The sequence below is a fragment of the Rattus norvegicus genome, chromosome 1, assembly GCF_036323735.1.
Source record: "Rattus norvegicus strain BN/NHsdMcwi chromosome 1, GRCr8, whole genome shotgun sequence".
Classification (NCBI taxonomy): Eukaryota; Metazoa; Chordata; class Mammalia; order Rodentia; family Muridae; genus Rattus; species Rattus norvegicus.
In genome coordinates, this window is record NC_086019.1 from 61,007,931 (window position 1) to 61,031,157 (window position 23,227).

Sequence of the window (23,227 nt, forward strand, 5' to 3'; positions counted from 1 at the left end):
TGATTGAATGATTCTGAACTTAATGTACTTCCTACTAGAGTCATCTGTAAGTGATATGTAAGCTTTGTATTAAAATGTACCTTTAGGTCCAAGATTTCATGGTAGGTCAATGCCCTACTTTCTCTTAAAGATAATTTAAGAACTGCATAAAGAAGAGAAAATACTGATCAGAAAATGTTCCTAGGTGTACAGGACTGGTTTACATGTGCAAGTCTCTGTGCTCAACTCCAAGAGCGCACAATATGCATTAGAAAGTAGATGATAAGAACTCTCTCTCTCTCTCTCTCTCTCTCTCTCTCTCTCTCTCTCTCTCTCTCTGTGTGTGTGTGTGTGTCTCTCTCTCTGTGTGTGTGTGTGTGTGTGTGTGTGTGTGTGTGTGTGTGTGTGTGAGAAACTGAAGGTGAGCTGAGGGTCTGCATGCCCAGTTGGAACAAGGATCCCATGTTGATTGACTCCGACCTTGAGAAGTATCTTGTTTTTGGGATGACCAGCATGTGACTATTGGGACAAGATAGAAGTATTTACAAAGCCAACAGTTTTGACCGATTTATGCGAATTAGGACAGATTTGAGAGTACACTTAAGAGTTTTAAACTTTGTTTGAAAAAACTAAACAGTGTTCTTGGAATAGTTTCTTTGGAGTAGACCGCCAAAGGCCAAATTTTATCTGAATGTTGGTGAGCACCTGTGGGTTTTTGTGTTCCTTATGTAGTATCCCTTAGGTTTGTGTTAGACAGTGTAAACCTTATCATTTCCACTGTTTTTAACATCTCAAATGATGTCCCACGTTCTAGGTGCCAATCCACAAATGCCCACTCCTACATCTTCTCCCTCCTCCCTCCATTTTGCCACTATGATTCTGCTCCTAAACTCACCCAACTTTTTGAAACCCACGACTCCAGCCTCCTCCTATGTTCGAGCATCACATCTACACAGGACCAAGGGCCTTCCATCCCATTTGTTTCAAATAATGCCATCCTCTGATATATATTGGTTGGTGGTCTATTTTCTGGAAGCTCTGGGTCATCAGCCAGCATATATTGTTCTTCCTCTATTGCAGGACCTCCTCTGTCACAGGACATCCACTGTTTAAGCACCACCACTACCTCAGGAAGTCCACTGTCTGTGTGTCAACTCCACTGTTACAGGACCACAAGTTTCTCAGCACTTCAATTATCACAGCACTTCTACTGTTCAGGAGCTCAAGAGTCTCAGCATCTCAAGTGTCACAGGACCTCATTTGTCCAAGAACTGGACTGTCCAAGCAACACTACTATTGCGGGACCTCCACTGTCACAGGACTTCCACTGTAGGAGCACTACAACTGTCTCAGGACACCCACTGTCCTATAACCACCACTATCTCAGGAATTCCACTGTCATAGCACCACCCGTAGCAACTAAAGTGTTTCAGGACATCAACTGAAGCAAGATCTCTCATGATTCTGCAACTTCACTGCCACAGGATCTCTACAGTGACAGGAATACCCCTGTATCAGCAATTCCAATTTTGCAGGACCTCCACTGTAGCAGAACCTTCAATTTTGCAGCACCTCCCCTGTAGGTATATTGACCTCCACGATCTCAGTGCCTCCACTTTCAAAGGACCTTCACTCTCACAGGACCGGCACTATTTCAGTGCCTCCACTGTCGCAGGACCTACCTCTTCACAGGATCTGCACTGTTGCAGCAAATGTAATTTCAATTTTTCAAAGTCATTGCTGGTTATTAGATTTGAGGCTGAATGAAATGTGATGCTACCTTTGAAAGCATAAGAATTTGTTATATAGCTCCTGTGATAAATGCCGTGTGTGCTAGGACCAGTAACCTATGGAAGACTTCATGAGCTCATACCACTCTCCACCTCACTTTGTGGAAGCTGGTGTTTTTAGAGTGTGATGAACTTCAGGTGAATGGATGCATTCAGCTGCACCACGCTCTAGAGTGGGCTACACAGCAGTCATATTGAGTCCTTGCTGGGAAGAGAAGAAATCCAGAAGAGGGAGAAGGCTTGGGTTGGGGGAAGAATCATAAAATACTTAGAGGATATAAGAAGGTAAGAATTATGGGGAACTGGAAAACAGAGCCAGAGGAAGATTGAGCACAGAGCATATTGGGAAGGACAAAGTACAAATGCGCATGGGTTTTTCCATCTGCGTGTTCTCTGGACAATCTCCCTTGGCCTCATTTCTGGGAGAAAACTCTTCCTCCACCCCCTTGTAAGGTTTCATTCTTGAAGGAAAGCAGCAAGACAACTTCATCAGTAAATTTTCCCATTGGAATTGGTTCATCCTTTAATGCCTCTGGGAAATCCCCAGCTGGGGAATGTCCTGCTCTCTGCTGAGAGACAGCAGGAAAGTAGGTTGTCCTCTGTTTTCTCGTTGCTACAGCTCTTCTAAGTGTGGCTTATTGGCGAGTGAAGACACAGGACACTTCTGGTGTGTATGTATGCTTTGTTCGCTGTGGGTGTTGTCGGGAGTGTCCTGAAAAGAAGAAGGGCATGCCCAATGGCTCTTTGTTTCCTCTTTGACTAGCCTTATGATCATAGGGAGACACTAGGCCATTGGAAGATGAGGAGAACAATGTGTCTATGTTGTGTTCACTTCTATTCCTATTTAGTCCTAGAGGGAAATCAGCAAGGGTAGAGAATGGGACCGTAACTGGACAAAGCTGCTGAGCCTGTGTTGTGCAGCAATTCCTGTGTATAACTTGCTGTTACATTAAGCAATAGGATCCCATGTTCTGGCTATACCTTTTTGATGCAATGTATCTATAATATTTTACCTCAAAACTCAAAAGTCAATCCAAACTATGGGCTGACATTAAGAGGTTAAGCTGCCTCTTCTTACACCCCACAGTGAGCAGGGTACACAGCGGCTACAACCTGTCTTCTGAACTGTTGTATGACAACAGAGTCAAATACAACAGTGAAATATAAGCCTACTCCTAAGATCCATATGTTGTTTTTTTGTTTTTTGTTTTTTGTTTTTTTTTTTTTTGCACCACCATAAAGTTGTCCTAGGAAGAGATCAGGTGCACCAATAGGGTAAGCACCATGCTGCCAGTTCAGCATTTGCCCAGGTTTGTCTTGAGTTGAAGGCCAAAGTCGATGCTTTTGACTTTTCCGTTCTTCTCTAACAAAATATAATCTGGTTTCAGGTCACTGTGAACTTATACAATGCCCATAGCCATAGATAAAGCCTGCTAATATTTGCCTAAATATTTCCTTGGCTCCTTCCTCCTCTCGGTGGAAAGACTTTCAGATGTATTTGTAAAGCTGTAAAATTGCAACCAGTTTCACGATAAGTTATTAGAATTGTCTCAGACTAATTGGAGAAGCAAGATGATGTTGGGGTGGGTGAAAAACTTCATTATATTTGCCATGGTCATGTTTGGCTGGCACCATTGCTTGTTCTTTGCATGCACTTTGATAACCCCTGTAGCAGAACTTCCACTGTCCCGGCACCTGAACTATCCCAAGACCTCCACAGTCAAAGGACCAATATTGTGGTAGGGCGTCTGTGGTCAGGCAACTCCTCTGTCTCAGACCCTCCAAATTGCAAGACCTTTACGGGCACTGGAAGTCACTGTCCCTAACTTCCACTGTTGTAGTACCTCAACTATAACAAGGACCTCTACTATTGTACAACCCCCTTGTCATAGCACATCTATTGTTACAAAGTAGTCCACTGTCAAAGGACCTCCAGGGTCTCAGCCTCTCCACTGTTACAGGATCTCTACTGTCTTAGGACCGCTGCTGTTGGAGGACCTCCTGTGTCTCAGCAACTTCAGTTTGTTGGAGCTCTCCTATCAGAGGACATTTACATTTGCTGTACTTCCAGTGTCACAGCTGTTATAAGAACCTCCATTCTCACAAGACCTCCAGTGTGTCAGTACCTCCACTGTCCAAGGACTTTTATATTGTAGGACCCCTACTGTCCTACAGAATGTCCACTATCGCTAGATTTCCACTGTCACAACACCTCAACCCTATAAGAACTGCAATTTTGGCATGACCTCCAGTGTTCTAGCCTCTCCAATGTCATAGGACCTCCACTATCACAGGACATCCACTGTCTCACAAAGGCCAATTTAAAGGACCTCTACTATAACAGGATATCCACTCTAGCTGGACTTACACTGTTGCAGTACCTCAACTGTTGCAGGACCAACAAGGTTGCAGGACATAGACCCTCTCAGCAGCTAGAATTTGCAGGACTTCTACTGGCACAAAAATTCCACAGTTGCTGGAGCTCCACTGTCACTGCAAATGCACTGTCTCATGATATTCACTGTTGCTTGACCAGTAGTGTGGCAGCACCTCCATTTTTGCCAAGCCCCTCCACTGACGCAAGACTTCTACTTTTGTAGCACCTTCACTGTCCAAGCAAACCAACTCCTGCAGGATCTCCATTGCCTCAGAGCATTCACTAATGCCAGCCCTCCAATGTTGTAGGATATCCACTTTCACAACAGCTAGAATCTTGCAGGACCTCTACTGGCAAAGACAGTCCACCGCTTCTGGCTCTCTACAGTCAGTGCCAATGCACCGATTCATGACCTCCATTGTCACAGGACCTCCACTTTTGTAGGACCTTCACTGTCCAGGCAAACTGCAGGATCTCCAGTGTCTCAGGATATTTACTGGTGCAGAGCCTCCCTTTATTGCAGACTTCAACTATTCCAAGGTCATCTACACTGTCTTAGGACCTCCAATATTGCAGGACCTCAAATGTCCCAGGATCTCAGGTGACATAGCACCTCCATTTTCCCAACACCCTTACTGTCCCAGAACCTCAATTTTCCCATGACCTATTCAGTTGCATGACCTGCAAAGTTGGAAGAACTGCACCGTATGAGAGCCTCAACTGTTGCAGGACCTCCAATGTTGTAGGAACACAATATTCACTGGACCTACACTCTCCATCACCTTCACTTTCCTAGCACCTCCACTCTCACAGGACCTACACTGTTGCAGGAACTCCATTGTCTGAGCACCTGCATGTCTCAGGACCTCGAATGATCCAGAACCTCTAATGGTGTAGGACCTCCACTGTCACCAGACTTCCACTGTCTCAGGACATCCACTGTATCACCACATAGACTTTTTCAGAAATTCTACTGGAACAGGATCTCCATTGTGGCTGGTCTTACATTGTCTTAGGCCTCCACTATCACAGACTTTCAGATGAATTTGTAAAGCTGTAGAACTTCAAAGAGCTCTATGAGAAGGTATAGACGTGTCTCAGATTCAATTCCTTGGTGAAGCAATATGATTTTGGGGTGGATTAATATCTTCATTATATTTGCCATGGTCTGGTCTGGGTGGCATCCTTGATGCTTCTTTCCATGCATTTTGATAACCATTGTAGCAGTACTTCCACTGTCCCAGAACCTGCACTACCCTAAGAACTCCCTTGTCACAGGACATCCACTGTGGTAGTACCTCGGCTGTCAGGAAACTCCACAGTCTCAGTACCTCCAAACTGCGAGATCTCTACTGGCACAGGAATTCTACTGTCCCTGAACATCCACTGTCACAGCACTTCAACTGTTTCAAGGACCTCTATTGTCGCAAGACCTCCTATATCATGGTTATAAGGACCTGCATTGTCAAAAGACATCCATTGTCTAAGCCCTTCCACTTTCTCAGGATCTCCAAGCTGCAGGAACTCTACTAGCACAGGTTATCCATTGACACTGCTTTTCCACTGTTGCAGGACCTCAACTGTTATAAGGACCTCCACTATGGCAGGACCTTCAGTGTCTCAACTCCTTCTCGGTCTCAGCAACACCAATGTGCAGACCTCTACTAGCACAGGATATGCACAGTATCTACACTTATACTGTTGCAGTACCTTAACTGTTGCAGGACCTCCAATTTAGAAGATGTACTCTTTTAGCAGCCAGACTTTTGCAGGACCTCTACTGGCACAATAATTCCTCTGTTGTTGGACCTCCACCGTTAGTTCAATGGCACTGACTCATGACATCCACTGTTGCAGGACCTCCAATGTTGAAGGATGTTCACTGTTGCAGGACATTCCCTGTCAAAGGACCTCTGTTGATGCAGGATCTCCACTTTCACTGTTCTAGCAAACCAACTATTGCAGAACCTACATTGTTGGAACAACTGCATTGTATCAGGACATTTACTGTTGCACGACCTGTAGTGTGGAAACACCCCCATTTTTACCAGATCTCAGCTGTCCCAGGCCCATCTCCACTGACTGAGGACCTCCAATAATGCAGGACACCCAATATTTCAGGACCTCAAATGTGCCAGGGCCTCCACTGATGAAGGATCTCCAATATCGCAGCACGAAAACAGTCACAGAACCTCCATTGTCCCATCACCTTTACTGTCCCATCACCTCCACTCTCACATGACCTACAATGGTGCATAAACTCCAATGTCCGAGCAACTGCACTGTCTCAGGGCCTCGATTGTTCCAGAACCTCCAGTGGGGCAGGACCTCCACTGTCACCAGATCTCCACTGTCTTAGAACATCCACTCTATCACCAACTCGACTTGTGTAGAACCTCTCCTGGCATAGCATCTCCATTGTGCCTGGTCTGACATTGTCTCAAAACTTCAACTATCACAGGAATTCCACTATAGCAGGACATCCTCTGTCTAAAGACAACCCCTATTGCAGGACCTTTACTGTGCAAAGAACTCCACTGTTGCAGGACATCCATTCTTGCAACACCTGCATTGTCTCAGGATCTCCACTGTACCAATCCCATCTCCAATGTCTCAGGCCGCCCACTCTTTCAGGACCTCCACTGTTGCATGATCTTGAATGTAAAAGGACCTTCGCTATCTCAGTGCCTCCACTGTTGCATGAAATACAATGTCTCTCAGTGCCTCCACTGTTGCAGGACCTACAATGTCACGGGTGCAGTACTGTTTTATCAACACCACTATCACTTATTACAAGGCTTTGCTGGTTATTTATTTTGAAGCTTAATGGAGAATGACGTTACATTTGACAAAATAAGAATTTGTTCCAAACCTCTTGTGATTAATTGCCATATGTGCAAGGATCAGTTGCCCCTAGAAGATTGCATGAATCCATAGCCCTCTAGACCTCACCTTGTGGGAACCCTTTACTTTCGGTGGTGATACCGTCCCGGTAAAGGCATGGGGTCAACAGGACAACTCTGAAGTCTGGGGTACACATCAGTCATATTGAGTCCTTGTTCGGAAGAGGAGAAATCTAGAAGAGGGAGAAAAATTATGGTGGAGGAAGAATCATACAGTACTTAAAAAGTTAAGACAGAAACGATTTTGCAGAAAAGGATACCAGAGACAGAGCTAATCAACACAAAGCAAACTGGGTAGAACAAAGCACAAAGGTACCTGTCTATGCCTGCCTGCTGCTTATTCTTTGGATGCTGTCTCCAGCCCTCATTTCTCAGGAGAGATACTGTCCTGTCCCAGGAGAGTTTTCTTGCTTGATAGAGCACAGGAACACTGCTTCATTTGGGTATTCCTAATTTCTTGGAGCATCTGTTGAATCCTCTTAGCCAGCCACTGATGGAAACAGACTCGCCCTCTCCTCATGCACAGAGAGATAATAGGTTTTCTTCTATGTTCTCATTGATGCTTCTGTTCGGCCTAAGGCTGCTTGTTGAATGAAGGAAGAAGACACTCTGGCATGTATGTTTTGTCCAGGTTATCTGTAGTGGCCTGAGAAGAAAGCCAGTCCCCGTGGTTCTTCTGAAAGCTCTATGACTAGAATATGGTCAAAGGCATAAATGAGGCCATGTGGTTGACAAGTCCAATGTGTCAATGGTGGGTTGGTTTCCACTCCTCTGCAGTCCAGTCCTAGAGGGACAGCAGCATAATCATCAAGGGTAGGGAATAGAGCCATTACTAGAATCACTGTCTGAGCCTGGGTATGAAGCCAGGCATCAGAATAGCCTGTCCTTCCAGTAAGCAGTTGGATGCCATGATCCACTTAGACTTTCTTTGATGTAAAGAATCTTTATGTCTTGTGTTTTGAATGGAACATGTTGCACTACTTACAAAATTCCAGGGTGTGGCCTGAGAGGTATCATTTCTTCATAGGGGTTTGTGAAACACTCCCAATCTTCTTTGAAGCAGGGGTGCATTATCATGTCTATGACTGATATTTCTGGGTTTGACTGTTATTAAATGCTAAGCAGGTCATCTAGCTCTCTTGACACCCCATAGTGGTCAAGATTCACACCTGCCACAACCTGTCTTTTCAGCTCTTATATGAAAAGAGAGGTAACATTTTCAGCTACCATAAAATGTAAGACTCTAACATTCATATGTGGTTCTTTGGAACATTATAAGTATAACCCAGGAAGAGTTCAGGGGCATCAAAATGTTAGCACCGTAGTACGGGTTCAGCATTTGCTCTGGTTTGTCTTGGGTACTAAGGCCAATGTCGATGATTTTGACTTTATTGTTCTTATCCAACATTTTATTTGTTTTGAAGTCCTGTATTTATTCTGTGCCCCTGACAGTAGATCCAGGCTGCTAATATCTACATAAGTATTTCCCATACCTTGTCTTTCACTATGTAGCCATACTTTCGGATACATTTATGAAGACATTGAACCTCACCCAGCTCCATGACAAGGTATCTACTTGTTTTCATGTCAATTATTGAAGATGATGTTGGAGTGGTTAACCACAATTGTCATCATTGCCATGGTCATTATTGGATGGCATAAGTGCTTCTTCCTCACAAGGACTTGGAGGCCACTGTAGCAGGACATCCACTGTCTTAGCACCTACTTTTTCCCCCACACCTCCACTGTACTGACTGTCCAAGCCTATGTTGTGTTGTGTTGCCCCTGAATTTCCTGCCTTTGCAGAAGGAAGTACGATGCCATGGTCTGGTTATAATTTTGTTCAGTTGAAGTGTCCTTAGTGTCCAGCACTTGGAATCCTATATAGGATTCCATTGCTCTTATACTTACAGGGTCTGGCCTGAGGGGGATCATTTGCTCATAGGGATTTGGGAACCGCTTCTAGCCTTAGTTGAACTAGGGTTGCATCATGACCACAGTGACTTTTGGCCTATATCTAGGGTTGACTGTCATTAGGAGGCTAAGTAGGTCCTTCTGACACCACACCAGAGGCACCACACACTCCTGCTACAACCTGTCTTCTCAACTCTAGAATGAAGAGAGAGTCAAATGGAAACTTTCTGACTGCCATGAAATATAAAACTCCACCTAAGGTTCAAATTTAGTTCTTTGGAACGTCATAAAATTTGCCAAAGAAGAGTTCAGGGACACCAAAGGTATAAGTACTGCAGTGCTGGTTCAGCATTTACCCTGGTTGGAATGGGATACTAAGGCCAAAGTTGATAATTTTGACTTTCCCATTGATATACAACATAATATTCTTCGGCTTCAGTTCCCTGTGAAATATTGTGCGCCCATAGCAGTAGCTCATCACAGCTATTATTTATACAATATTTCCCTTGCCTTGCCTTGCTCTATATAGCCATACTTTTGGGTGTATTTGTAAAGCTGTTGCCCTTCAACCAGCTCCATGAAGAGATGTATTGTTTTGGTCTAAATTACTTGAAGATTTGAGATGATGTTGGGGTGATCAACCATCATCATCACTGCCATGGTCATTGCTGGCTGGCATTATTTCTTCTCCTATACAAGGACTTTGTTGGACACTGTCACAGGAACACCAGTGTGTTAGAAACTCTGTTGTCAAGTCAACTCCACATTCTCAGGGCCTCCAAATTGCAGGGCCTCTCCTGGTACAGGACATATACTTCCCCTGTACTTCTACTCTCAGAGAGTCTCAACTTTTCAGGACCTGAATTATTGTAGGACCTTCACTGTTGCAGAAAATTGATTCTGTCAGCAACTAGTATGTTGCAGGACCTCAGCTCGCAGAGAAATTCCACTGCTGCAGGACCTGCAATGTCAATGTAAATCTAGAGTCTCAGGACCTCCATTGTTGCAGGATCTCCAGTGTTGTAGGACGTCCAATGTTGCAGGACCTTCACTGTCAAAGGACCTCCTCTGTCACAGCCTAGCCCTTCAGACTTATCTATAAAACTATTGGCATTCAAGTAGCACCATGACAAGGTATTATCTTGTCTCAGACTCAATTACTTGCATAGTGAAATAAAGTTGGAGTGATCAAAAATCATCATCGTTACAAGCACTTTGATGTGCACTGTAGCAAGACATCCACTGTTCCAGTGTGGCTTCTGTCCCAGTACCTCCACTATCACTGGACCTCCAGTGTCGTAGGACCTTCTCACTAACAGCGGCTGCATTGTGAAGACCCTCAATTTTCAGGACATCTACTGTCACAGTATGTGTACTGTTGCTGGACTTTCATTGTCACAGCACCTAAACTGTCACAAGGTCATCCAATGTCACAGAGCAGTGTCTCAGCACCTCTACTCTCCCAGGACCCCACAGTCACAGGACCTCCAATAACTCAGGAACTCTAAGTTCCATTACCTCAAGTGGCACAGCGTGTCCACCCACTGATGTCGGACTTTCACTGTGGTAACACCTCAACTGTCACAGGACACTCACTCTTGAACAACCTCCACTTTTGGAGGACATCTATTTTTCCTGAAACTAGAATTGGCAGGACCTTCTCTGTCATAGTACCTCTACTATCCAAGCACTTCCACTATCACAGGACCTCTAGTGCTGCAAGACTTTCACAATTATAGCATTTCTCTTGTCGCCACACCTCTACTGGTTCTCCTACACCTGTACTGTCCCATCACCTCCTAGGTCAAAGATCCTGACTCGTGCATCACTTAAAGTGTTTCAAGACCTCCACTGTAGCAGCATATCCACTGTCCCAGCTGCTACTCCACTGTCACAGGACCTGAACTGTCTTAGGAACTCCACTGTTACAGGACTTCATCTGATGAAGCACCTCAACTGTCACAGTACCTCCACTGTTGCAGTACCTCCAAACTCAGCCACTCCACTGTCACAAGTCTTCCAATTTGAAGGAACTCGACTGTTGCAGCACCTCCACAGTTGTGGAAGCACCATTGTTATGGCACTTCCCCTGTCCTGGGACCTCCATAGCTTCTACTCTATATTCTGAGGACCTCAACTGTTGAAGCACATCCACTGTCCCAGGACCACTGACAATGGACATCACTGTGTCAGGAACACCACTTTTGCTTGGTCTGTCCCTAAAACCTCTGGGCTGGCACTTGCAGAGGACAGACTTTCTCCCTACAGAGGCATACTAGGAGAGTAGATTCTCTTCTGGGTTCTTATTGCCATTGTTCTTCTCAGTGAGGCTGATTATTTAGTGAATTCAGGCGACACTGGAGGTTGGATGCATGTTTCTCCAGTGTGGGTGTCATCTGGAGTGGCCTGAAGAGAGAAGGGCAGCACCAGGGGCTCTTATGCCTAATCTTGGACCAGTTTATGGCCACAGGGAAACACAAGGCCATTTCAGGATGATGAGACCAGTGTGCTTAGGGTGGGGTAGCTTCCACTCCTCTTGGCACAAAGGGAATGAATCATTAGCATCAAGGGTAGGGAATAACTGAACTCAATGTGTGAGCCTCTGTTGTTCAGCCTTGTACCTGGAGAACTTGCCAGGACAGTAGGCAACATGATCCCATGGGTTGATTATACATTGTAATATCTTGGGCTCTGGACTCAATATGTTCCATGTCGTCCACAATTACAGGGTCTAGTGTGATGGAGCTCAGTCCTCATAGGGATTTGAGAAAGCCTTCCGGTCTTCCTTTAACCAGTGGTACATCATCACATCAGTGACTCTCATCCTATATTTCGTGTTGAGTATCATTAAGAGGCTAAGCAGGTTATCCATTTCTTCTAATACCCAACAGGTGTCAGGATACAGCTGCCACAACCAGTCTTTTCAAATCTAGTATGAATACAGAGTAAAGACCTTAACTTTTTAAATACCATGTAAAACTAAGGTCCATATGTCATTCTGTGGACTATCATAAAGTTTGATGAGGAAGAGTTCAGGAGCTCCGAAAGAGAAAGCACCACAGTGCCAGTTCAGCATTGCCCTGGTTCAACTTGGGCTCTAAGGCGAAAGTCTATGATTTTAACTTTTCCACTTATGTCCAACATAATCTTATATGGTTTGAGTTCCCTATGTATTATACCGTGCTCATGGCATTAGCTCACAGTTGCTCTTATTTCCCTAAATATTTGCCTGACCTGGTACTCCTCTAGCTTACCCCCATTTTCTGGTGTTTTCATAAAATGGTTGTCCTTCAATGAGCTCTTATTGGGGAAATAAGATGCTGTTCAGGTGGTAGGCCATCATCTGTGTCTCTGCCTTGGTCATGAGTGCCTGGCACCATTGCTTCTTTAGAAGCATTTTGATGGCCATGGGGCTGATGGTGTGCTATTGGGACCTTGGCGTTGCTCCTGTGTCCCATGGTCCTTAAGTCTTTGTATTGACAGTGGAAGTTTACCTCCTCAGAGGTTCGGCTTGGGGCAAAAGTGTGGGAACTCCTCTTTCCTCTGTCTAAGCATTGTAGCTAAAAATACTACAAATATTCCCTAGAAATAACCTAACAAGTATAGAATAAAAATAATGAAAAAGATGTAGGGAAACTGAAGCTAAGATCACTGCATGGTTTAACTAAAAATGAGCAAAATGTCTTTAGGATTTCTGTTTGTATTTTTTGCTCTCTCAAGAGGACAGCCCTCTAGTGCAATAGATCACATATTCAGATGATGTGAAGTGAAATATTAATTAAACAAATAATACCACAGCCTATTATAGGGCAATGGAAGGAAAAGATAGATTGGAATGTTTTGGAGAAGGGAGAGGAAGATGACTAGAGATGGAGGAAGCAGTCAAGAAGTAAATGGGAGAGGAAGACGTTGAAAATGGAGCAGACCCATGTGGTTTGGAGAAGCCACAAGTAGCTAGTTATTTCATAAATGGGCAATAGAGTAGTGTAGTGGTGTATTTGTCTAATCTAAGCACTCAGGTTGTAATTATATTGTTGAGTTTTCTGTTCTTTGCATGGGACCTTTGGGGTTGGAGACTTACCCCTGTAAATCTGGCTACTATAGTCATCTGGAGTTTTCAATACAAAAGACTAAGGCAAGTCCTGTGAGAGGAGCATTAGCCAACCTTCTTCAGGTCAGTCAGAGGGGGTAGATGTGATGAGAAATGTAAGCAGTCCAGGTATTTCAGTTAAAGTGGTTGGTTAGCATAGCAAACTAGCAGCAGGAACCAGGACAAGATGGATGCATAAAGCTAGCCATGTGGCGTGAGCATAAGCACTGCTTCCAGAGCATAGCAAGAATTAGTACTCCTATGTTCTCATTGTTGTTGTTGTTCTCACTGAGGCTGATTATTGAATGAAATGAGGCGAAACTGCTGGCATGTTTGTATGTTTGTCCTGTGTGCGTGTCATCTGCAGTGGCCTGAAGAGATGAAGGGCAGCACCAGTGGCTCTGCAGCCTACTCTTTGACAAGATTATGACCAAAGGGAGACACTACTCCTTTGGCAGATGATGAGACGAGTGTATCTAGGGCGGGGTAGCTTCCACTCCTCTTCAGCCCGAAGGGAATGCATCATCATCATCTTCTTCGTCGTCGTCGTCGTCGTCGTCGTCATCATCATCATCATCATCATCATCATCATCATCATCAAGGGTAGGGAATAACTGGATTCAATGTGTTAGCCTCTGTTGTTCAGCCTTGCATCAGGAGAACTTGCCCTTACAGTAAGCAACATGATCCCGCGGTTTGATTATACATTGTAATATCTGAGTCTCTGAACCCAGTATGTTCCATTTCTTCCACAATTGCAGGGTCTAGCCCGAGAGAGCTCAGTCCTTCATAGGGATTTGTGAAAGTGTTCCAGTCTTCCTTTAACTAGGGGTACATCATCACATATGTGATGTCAACCTATATTTCGGGTTGACTATCATTAAGAGGCTAAGAGGTCCTCCATTTCTTCTGACACCCCACCCGGGTTAGGATATATAGTTGCCACAACTGGTATTCTCAACTCTAGTATGAATACAGAGTAAATTCTGATTTTTTTTAACTACCATGAAATGTAAGATTAAGGTCCACATGTCATTCTGTGGACTATCATAAAGTTTGCTGAGAAAGAGTTCAGGAGCTCCAAAAAAGAAAGCACCACAGTGCCAGTTCAGCATTGCTCTGGTTCAACTTGGGTTCTAAGGCAAAAGTCTATGATTTTGACTTTTCCATTTATGTCCAACATAATCTTATCTGGTTTGAGTTCCCTATGTACTATCCCGTGTTCATGACCTTAGCTCACAGTTGTTCTTATTTGCCTAAATATTTGCCTGCCCTCTTCCTTCTCTAGGTGGCCCCATTTTCAGGTGTTATGGCAAAGCTGTTGTCCTTCACCAAGCTCTTACTTGAGGAAGTAAGTCGCTGTTCAGGTTGTCGACCATCATTATTGTCTCTGCCTTGGTCATGAGTGGCTGGCACCATTGCTTCTTTAGAATCAGTTTGATGACCATGGGGCTGCCAGTGAGCTGATGGTGTGGTAGTGGGACCTTGGCGTTGCTCCTATGTCCCATGGTCCTTAAGACATCTCATTGAGAGTGGAAGTTTCCCTCCTCAGAGATTCTTCTCAGGTCTAGGGTGTTGTAACTCCTCCTTACTATGTGTAAGCACTGTAGTTAAAAACTACAAATATTCCCTAGAAATAACTTAAAACGAATAGAATAAAAATAATGAGAAAGATGTAGTGAATCAGAAGCTAAAATCACTATATGTGTTAACTCAAAATGAGCAAAATGTCTTGTGGATTGCTCTTTGTATTTTTTGCTTTCTCAAGAGGGTGGACCTGTAGTACAGTAGATCACATATTCAGATGATGTCAGGTGAAATAGTAATTAGCCAAATCAAGGTTACAGCCTGTGATTGGACATTGGAAGGAAAAGGTAGAGCAGAATGCATTGGAAAAGGGAGAGAAAGAAGAATAGAGATGGAGGATGTGGGCAAGAAGTAGATGGAGGAGGAAGAGGTTGAAAATGGAGCAGACCCCTGTGGCCTGGAGGAGCCACAAGTAGCTAGAGATTTCATAAATGGGCAATAGAGTAGTGTAGAGGTGTATTTGCCCAATCTAATCACTCAGTTTGTCATTATATTATTGAGTTTTCTGTTCTTTGCATGGGCCTTTTGGGTTTGGAGATTTACCCTTGTAAATCTGGCTTGTATAAACCTCTGGTGTTTTCATTTCAAATGACTAAGGCATGTCCTGTGAGAGGAACATTACCCAGCCTTCTGCAGGCCAGCCAGAGGGTGTGGATGGGATGAGAATTGCAACAGCACTCCAGGCACTTCAGTTAAAATTTGTTTGGTTAAAGTAGCAAACTAACAGCAGGAACCAAGACAAGATGGCTGCATAGAACTAGCCATGTAGGGTGAACCTAACCACTGATACCAGAGCATAGAATGAATTAGCATGGGTTTAATTTAAAACTACATGCAATAGATGACATTGAGTGTGGTAGTCAACAATCCACTAGGGAGTTAAGATTCTTGTCCTAGGGATGAGAGAATTAGATTCCTGAATGAGCAGAGATGAGTCAAGGGACTCCAGCACATGGGAATCTTAAACACAGGGGTAGACAGACCCAAATCAGGCTCTGAGTTCTCCTCCTGTAAAAAGAATCAGTATAATGAATGGCTCCATGCAGAGAGGGAAAGTAAAGGGTGCATGCTTTTACTGTGTGTACAGCCGTTCACTGGGAGTCGTACCAATGGCCTTCCCCCAAGGAAGAATGTATTTCTATCAGCTGTTGTTAACTGCAGCTCCTCATTTGATGCAAGGGGTTATAAGTTCTTCCCCCACCCATGCATGATGTGCAGACAAATGCCACATATGTCACTTTAGTCGGTTAACATATACTAATAAAATGTTGTGGTGTTTTCAAATTTATATGTATATATATTGTGCATGTATAATGACACATCGTATATACTCGTAGTGGCTATTCCTGGTTGTGAACTTGACTATAAGTGGAATGAACTACAACCCAGAATTGTAAAGCTCACCTTTGATCCTGATGTTGAGGCTGGGAGATACAAGTTTCTGAACTGCATCTTGTCATGGAGATCATGAGGCAAAGTGGCTATGAATCTCAGGAGCTTAAGGCAAGGAGGTCTCTGAGTTCAAGGTTACCTAGGACAAAACAAGTCCCAGATCCAGCTGTGGTGGTACTCACCTTTAATCTGGGACTCACCTTCTGCTGGGGATTTACATAAGGACATTGGAAGAAGGAAGAGTCTCTCTTTCGTCTGCCTGCCTGCCTTGTGGGACTGAGCCACTGCTTGATCCTTGGACTCCCATTCATACCTGCTGCTGATCATGGTTGGGGAGTTGGACTACAGACTGCAAGTCATCAACCGATTGTCTCTGTGTACAGAGATTACCCATAAGTTCTGTGATTCTAAAGAACCCTGTATAAGACAGTTCTCTTTTATAATATATAATTTCTATTTATATACTTATGTACAATGTAATTTATTATTTTATTCATAATTTTATTATATACATCCATATATCTATATGTAAATAAAACACAGGTTGTATGCCTATGAAACAGTAACACACTGCATACTTGATGACTGCTGCCTTGTCCCTACTCCCTCCTGCAGGGGAGAAAATGGACCAGTCTCACCAATGAAAAAGGTAAACTAAAATGTTAACAACTGGGTGGAAATACACATGGTGTGCATATAAAATAACATCTTCTTGATTACTTCTTTAGAAATTTTTCTTCATTTCCTGAAGTCACTTTTTATGATACATTATTATATGATATACTATCTCACAGTTATTAAGGTAAGTTATTTTTATTGCTAGTACAAAAGTATACACATAATATTGTGCTAATTCCAGTAATGTCCGGGTACGGCTTCATGCACATGACTGCATTGTACAATATTTCCCTATGTGATCCAAAGTACTTTTGTTGTTATATTATGATCTCTAACCAGAATATTGATGATCCTGAAATTATATACCATACCTAAGTATTTTCTCAAACATTTCATTAGCTTTCCATAGAATGCTATTGTAAGTGCATTTGACTGTTCAGTTCCAGGGTATGAATTCCAGTAGAACACTTTCTTGATAATATTTCCTTACAAAGTGCTGTTAACTGCTTCCTCCAAGAAGTTAATTTCTTGTTCTGAAATTTAAACCTTATGTTTAAATAGAAGAAAGAGAAGGCAGATGCTGGAATTTTTAGTACCAAGCTGGTTATCTGTCCTGATGTGGGTAAGGGCTGGTCACTTGAGGTGTTTCTCATTCCTTTAGATTTGCAGCTGTTTTCGACTTTATAAATAATCATTTTGAGTATTCCGGGTCTATGGACATTTTCTGACCCAATATCCATTTTTACAGGAGTATTTGTCTTACAAGTTTGGAACCATAAAATAGAAACTTTCCCAACTAGTCAAGCTTCCAGGGTATATGTGGGTAGGATTTTGCTCATTTCCTGCTGTGTGATTTCATTGTGCTGTTCTGACCTTGTTTTTGCATAGGGTGCTGGCCATTATAGACTGGAAATCTATGTTAAGTCCTGGTCCAATGCGGTGTTGCAGATGGGGCCAGTATTTGTTTTAAAGGAATCAGTGAAGGGCATTCTGCACTCGAGCTTTGTGAAAAAGTGTGCAGATGCTCATGGCTGTGGATGCTGTGTGTTGTGAAGAACACTGCAGTTCATTGAATATGGTGTGAGGAATGCTGCTGTGCACTGACTGTGTTGTGTGAGGAATGCTGCTGTGCACTGACTGTGTGGTGTGAGGAATGCTGCTGTGCACTGACTGTGTGGTGTGAGGAATGCTGCTGTGCACTGACTGTGTGGTGTGAGGAATGAGCTGTGCACTGACTGTGTGGTGTGAGGAATGCTGCTGTGCACTGACTGTGTGGTGTGAGGAATGCTGCTGTGCACTGACTGTGTGGTGTGAGGAATGCTGCTGTGCACTGACTATGTGCTGTGAGGAATGCTGCTGTGCACTGACTGAATGCTGTGAGGAATGCTGCTGTGCACTGACTGTGTGGTGTGAGGAATGCTGCTGTGCACTGACTGTGTGGTGTGAGGATTGCTGCTGTGCACTGACTGTGTGCTGTGAGGAATTCTGATGTGCACTGACTGTGTGCTGTGAGGAATGCTGCTGTGCAATGACTGTGTGCTGTGAGGAATGCTGCTGTGCGTTGATGCTGTCTTTTTTCTTTTCTCCCTACACCTGCATACTTCTGGTGGCTCAGGATGGACAACTAGGTGCCCATGACCAACTCCTCATTGTGGATGGATTTAGTCTGGTTGGACTTTCTCAGGAAAGGTATGACTAATTGGTCACTTAAACACGTCGACTAATTGGTTAGTTTTAGTGTATTGAAGTGATATTTTGCATTTAATTTTGAAATTTGAATTCAAAAACCAGTGATGTAAAAGCTCTTTGTGTTTACTCACCTTCACTATAATCCTAGTTCTTAGACCACATGAATCTCATTTTGTGTTCACTCATAAGACTGAATATTAGTATAGAGTATTTTCTTAAATAATTATATAAATATGTACACATATACTGAGAACTTGTAAAATGTTTAAATATCTTAATGTTACTGTTATAGAATAGAATATATTTACCTGTTTTATACTTAATTATCTTAAGTGATGTGGAGAGGACATAATTTTCTGAAAGCCTGGTTTATTTCCCCAAACAGCAACCAGGCTGAGGAACCTAAGCAGAAGTATTCTGAACATAGACTCCTCTATGACAGTGAGCGCTGTTTCCTCATATTTTCTACCTAAGGCAGCTGAACTCATGACTACAACCATTTCCATGGTTACCCTGGAAGTTGCACATCAAGGCATCCTCTCTCACTGCGTGTCCACCTTTCTTACCCAGCCATTGTCCTCCATGGTGGAGAGAGGTAAGAGCTAGTGACTCAAGCCAGGTTAGCCAACATATAGTAATCCTGTATTGAGATATGGCTCCTCCTAAAAGTTATCAATATCTGGGGCTGGAAAGATGATTCAGTATTTTACAACACCAGTGTTAGCCCAAAACTGCCCGAAACTCTAATTTCAGGAGATTTGAAGCCTTCTTCTAAGTTCTTTGGACACCAGTCAAGCATTCATGTGCACACATGCTGGGCAAACACTCATACACATAAATTATATTTATAAAGAGAGGCCCTAAAATTCCCATGGAGTAGCTCCTACCACAGCTCTTGCTCAGCTCTTCAAGGAAGAAATTAGTTGAGACTGAGTGCATGATGCTGAGAAATACTTCTGGATCATGATCCAGATCAGATCTGATGGTACGGTTTCCTAGATATATTCACAGTCTGTTAAGTGCAGTATTGTGAACTCTCTTCTGACCCTGACTCAGCTGTGGACCCTGCACACCCTAGCCCTGACCTTTGTAGCTGAAGTATCAACAACAGTATCAGCATCTGACAGCCTAGAATCCTGTTTACTAAAGCGTAGAACAGGAAAGAATCCTGGCTACACCGTGTGTTGACATGTTAAAGCAGAACACCATTTACAAACTCAAAGAGGGACGTGGGTAATGAATGAGTCCCAGGTGAGCAGACAGGAAGACTAAACTGTGAACAGGTGTGGATAATCACACCAGGTGACAGCACCATGTGATGCTGTCATTCTGATGGATAATAATATGTGTGTTATCGAGTGAGAGAAGAGAAGTTGAGTGCTTTTTAAAAATTCCTCTAAAAAAGTTTACTTTGTTATTTACAAATTACAAGTCAGGTGTTGAGAAAATAAAAAAGGTCAGTTTCCCCCCTAGATACTAAGTAAATCAAATGTTTTTCTAGACACAATATATGTAAAAGCTTGTGAAAATGTTCATATAAAGCTATTTGTGGTGGCATGTGCATTTAATGCCAGCTCTAAGAATGCATAAAGAGGCACATTACTGTTAGTTTCCCGTCCCCTCGCCTGTGTAGTGAATTCCAGACCAGCTCAAATATATAGTGAGACCCTGGGCTCTGTTTTATTCTGATTGCTTGCTCGTTTTTCCATTTTTAGGCTAGTCAAAAATGTATATATAAGATCACCCTATTATACCAAGAGCAGTTATTAAAATAAGAATTATAGATGCATCCTTTGAAGCTCTTCATCTTAGAAAGAACGAGGGAGAGAGAATGAATGAATTGGCTTTGGTTTCAGTTTCAGATCGTTCTGGCTCAGGTAAACCCAGAGCACAGAGTGAAGTTTTTATGAGTTTTATTTTTCTTGGATATTTTATGTATTCACATTTCAAACGTTATCCCCTTCCCATGCTCTCCCAACCCCCTGCCCCTGCTTCTATGTGGATGCTCCCGCTCCCACCCACCCATTCGTATCTCAGTGCTCTGGCATGAAGATGCTTGCAGCTAACCATTGCACTGAATATGGGGACCCCAATGGAGGAGTTAGAGAAAGGACTGAAGGTGCTGAAGGGGTTTGCACCCCACAGGAAGAAAAACAATATCAACCAACCACAACCCACCAGAACTACCAGGTAGCAAACTATCAACTAATGAGTACACATGGAGGGATCCATGGCTCCAGGCACATGTGTAGCAGAGGATGGCATTGTCCATCATCGATAGGTGGAAGAGTAAAGGTTTTGAGCTCTATAATAATTCAGCTCAAAACGGCTCCCCAGAGAGTCCTCAAAAGCCTTGGACAGAGCACAGTGACCCAACGAAACTGCCTGGTAAAGACAGGCTGATGAAAAACAGAGCAGATCACCTTTTCAGCCCCAATGTGACAAGAGGAGGCATTCTCTAAGTCACCTTGTGAACCAGAAGCCAGCGAGGCACATTGTACTTTGATCATTGTTGTTTTCATAGAGGTCTCGAATTAGTCCAAAATTAGGATTTTATTTGGAAAACCCTTGACCTTATAGATCAAAATGCACTGTAAATGTCTCTTCAAAAAAGTGTCAGGTTTCCAAGTTAGTGGAGATCATTTTTACACTTAAAAGAATGGCTAACAAAGTAGTGAGGATGGAGTATACTGAATAGAGACCCCAAATCCAAAAGGCTTCAACCTCCAAAAGGCTTCACGTATTTACTCTCATGTCTCTAGCACAGATCTCATCTGGTCCTGGAGAAAGTCCTTATCCTGGGCTGTGGTGTCAGGAGACTTGTAGGGTGCGTGAAGCCGACTTCTGATACATCTTTGTCTCTGACTCAGTGCTAAACATCCTGCCCTCAGTGTATGATGGGTATGCCATGGCTCCTGCATTTAAAGGAATGTTATGTTTACTTGTCATTTAATGTGACACTTGGTTTTTAACACTATTTCTAATAGATCAGCCTCCTATTCCTGGAGAGAAGTGTGCATATACCACTACAACAGCAGCTAACATCTGTCTCCACTGGAGACCTCTGCACTGAGGTCTGAGATGAGCTGGAACACTTTCTTACTTGTGAAATATCTGACTTGTTTGAGAAAGTTCACAACAAATTACATTAACTATCATTCCTGAATATTGTTCACTAAAGTTTTATTTTTATTACGCTACTCAAGTAAATTAATACTAAATTAATGAATCTGGGAAAATGAGAATTAGTGTAAGTGAGTAAATAAGAAAATGTGAAATGTTTTTTATTAAAAGCATAGGGTCAAAATTATAGTTTTTAGCACGGCATTTAAAATACATGCTTCTTAGACAACCATTTATTTCCTTTATAATCCAATATTAGCTCTTCCTGTCTTCCCAGTAACCCACCATACAAATCTTCCCTCCATCGCCCTTTCCTGAAATGGCAAAGCTCCTTTCGGGGTTTCAACCCCCTTGAATGCTTTTTAAAAGATTGTAAAACAGATACCTGAGGAAAAAGTACGCCTTTTATGCAGGTTTAAGCATCTGATTGTTTATTTCTTTACATTTCACAAGAACAGACCCCTCAACCTAGACCTGGTTAGGAGCTAAATTGCAGGAGTGACAGTGCCACAAACAGCATGCATCAGTGTATAGAAAAATCTTTTTGTTCCTTCATAGACACAGGAACAGATGGCTACTTGGCGGGTGAGCCATAAAGCAGTGTCAGGTCTGGTTATTCACCCATTCCCCAGTTTTTGTTACCTCCTCTGTGAGGAAGAAACATGCATGAAATTTTGCTAACATCTCTGGTGAGTCCCTGAAGTAGTAGAGCTTCCTCTTTTCTTTTCTCAGCCTCTTACCACTTCCAAGGAAGAACTTCAGGAAGAGTTTTACCTACTTGAGCTCCATTGAGTAGAGGCTGGCAAGGGTCTCTAGTGTGACAGTGATATGTGGATCCAGAGCTCCTCCGTGGAATATATGACATCCAGCCAGGAGCAACTGAACCCTTCCTCCAAGTCAGTTACCCCTGCTTCCACTCTGACTAAGAGTGGTCCTGGCCATTGGAAAACCCTAGCAGAGGTGCTGTCCACCCCTGTGACTGTCTCCCAGCCCACATGAACAGACCTCCCTCCACTACCTCCTCCACCACATGTACATTACACCAGATTTTGGTGGCATTTCAGTGGATTAGCCACTCCCCCCTCCTTCTGCAAACGAGGCAGGATCCCAGTCTGCTCACGTGGCTGCTGGCTAGCAAAAAAAGAGTGAGGAGCAGCAGTGGTGGTCTGAGATATAGAAGGCCTGCCTGGACAAGGAAGTAGAGAGGAAGCATGGGGAGCAGGAGAGGAAAGAGCGACAGATGCACTCTCATTCCCTGAACCTGCTTCCTTCTCTTCTTTGACCACACCGGCCAAACCAGGAAAACCTTCCACGCTGCAGAGAACAGAACACCAATGGTGCTCACATATTGAGATCAACAATTAATAAATGAAACTTGATGAAACTGAAAAGCTTCTGTAAGTAAAACAAAACACTTAATAGAAATGTCTGCATACAGGTTGGAAGAGGATCTTCACCAACCCTATAGTGCCCAAAAGGCTAATATTCAAATTACATAAATAACAAGTGAAACTACAAGAAACCAAATATCCTAATCTAATAATGTGGTGCAGAGATAAATTCATCAGCAGAACTTTGAAGGGCCAAGAGCCACTTAAAGAACTGGTCACCATCCTTGGTCATCAGGTATATCCAAATCAACAGCACCCTGGGATTCCAACTTATGTGCATCAGTATGGATGAAATAAAAATCTAAAGTGACATCCAGCACATGCTGATGAGGATGTGGAATAGTGGGAACACTCCTCCATTGCTGCTTGGATTG

The 23,227-nt window shown here is 43.2% G+C and overlaps 1 long non-coding RNA gene across 2 annotated transcripts in view; it reads left to right on the plus strand.

Annotated features, from left to right (window-relative positions):
* The window catches only part of LOC134485055 (uncharacterized), a 35,081-nt gene extending 12,228 nt beyond the window's left edge, over positions 1-22,853 (plus strand). Inside the window, exons 3-5 of one of the 2 annotated variants that reach the window (XR_010062936.1) lie at positions 1,060-18,377; positions 18,725-18,934; positions 22,195-22,853. This is a non-coding gene — a long non-coding RNA (uncharacterized LOC134485055). The remainder of the gene's footprint in view (positions 1-1,059; positions 18,378-18,724; positions 18,935-22,194) is intronic. The other variant, XR_010062935.1, reaches the window with a different exon arrangement.
* Positions 22,854-23,227: the final 374 nt, after the last annotated feature.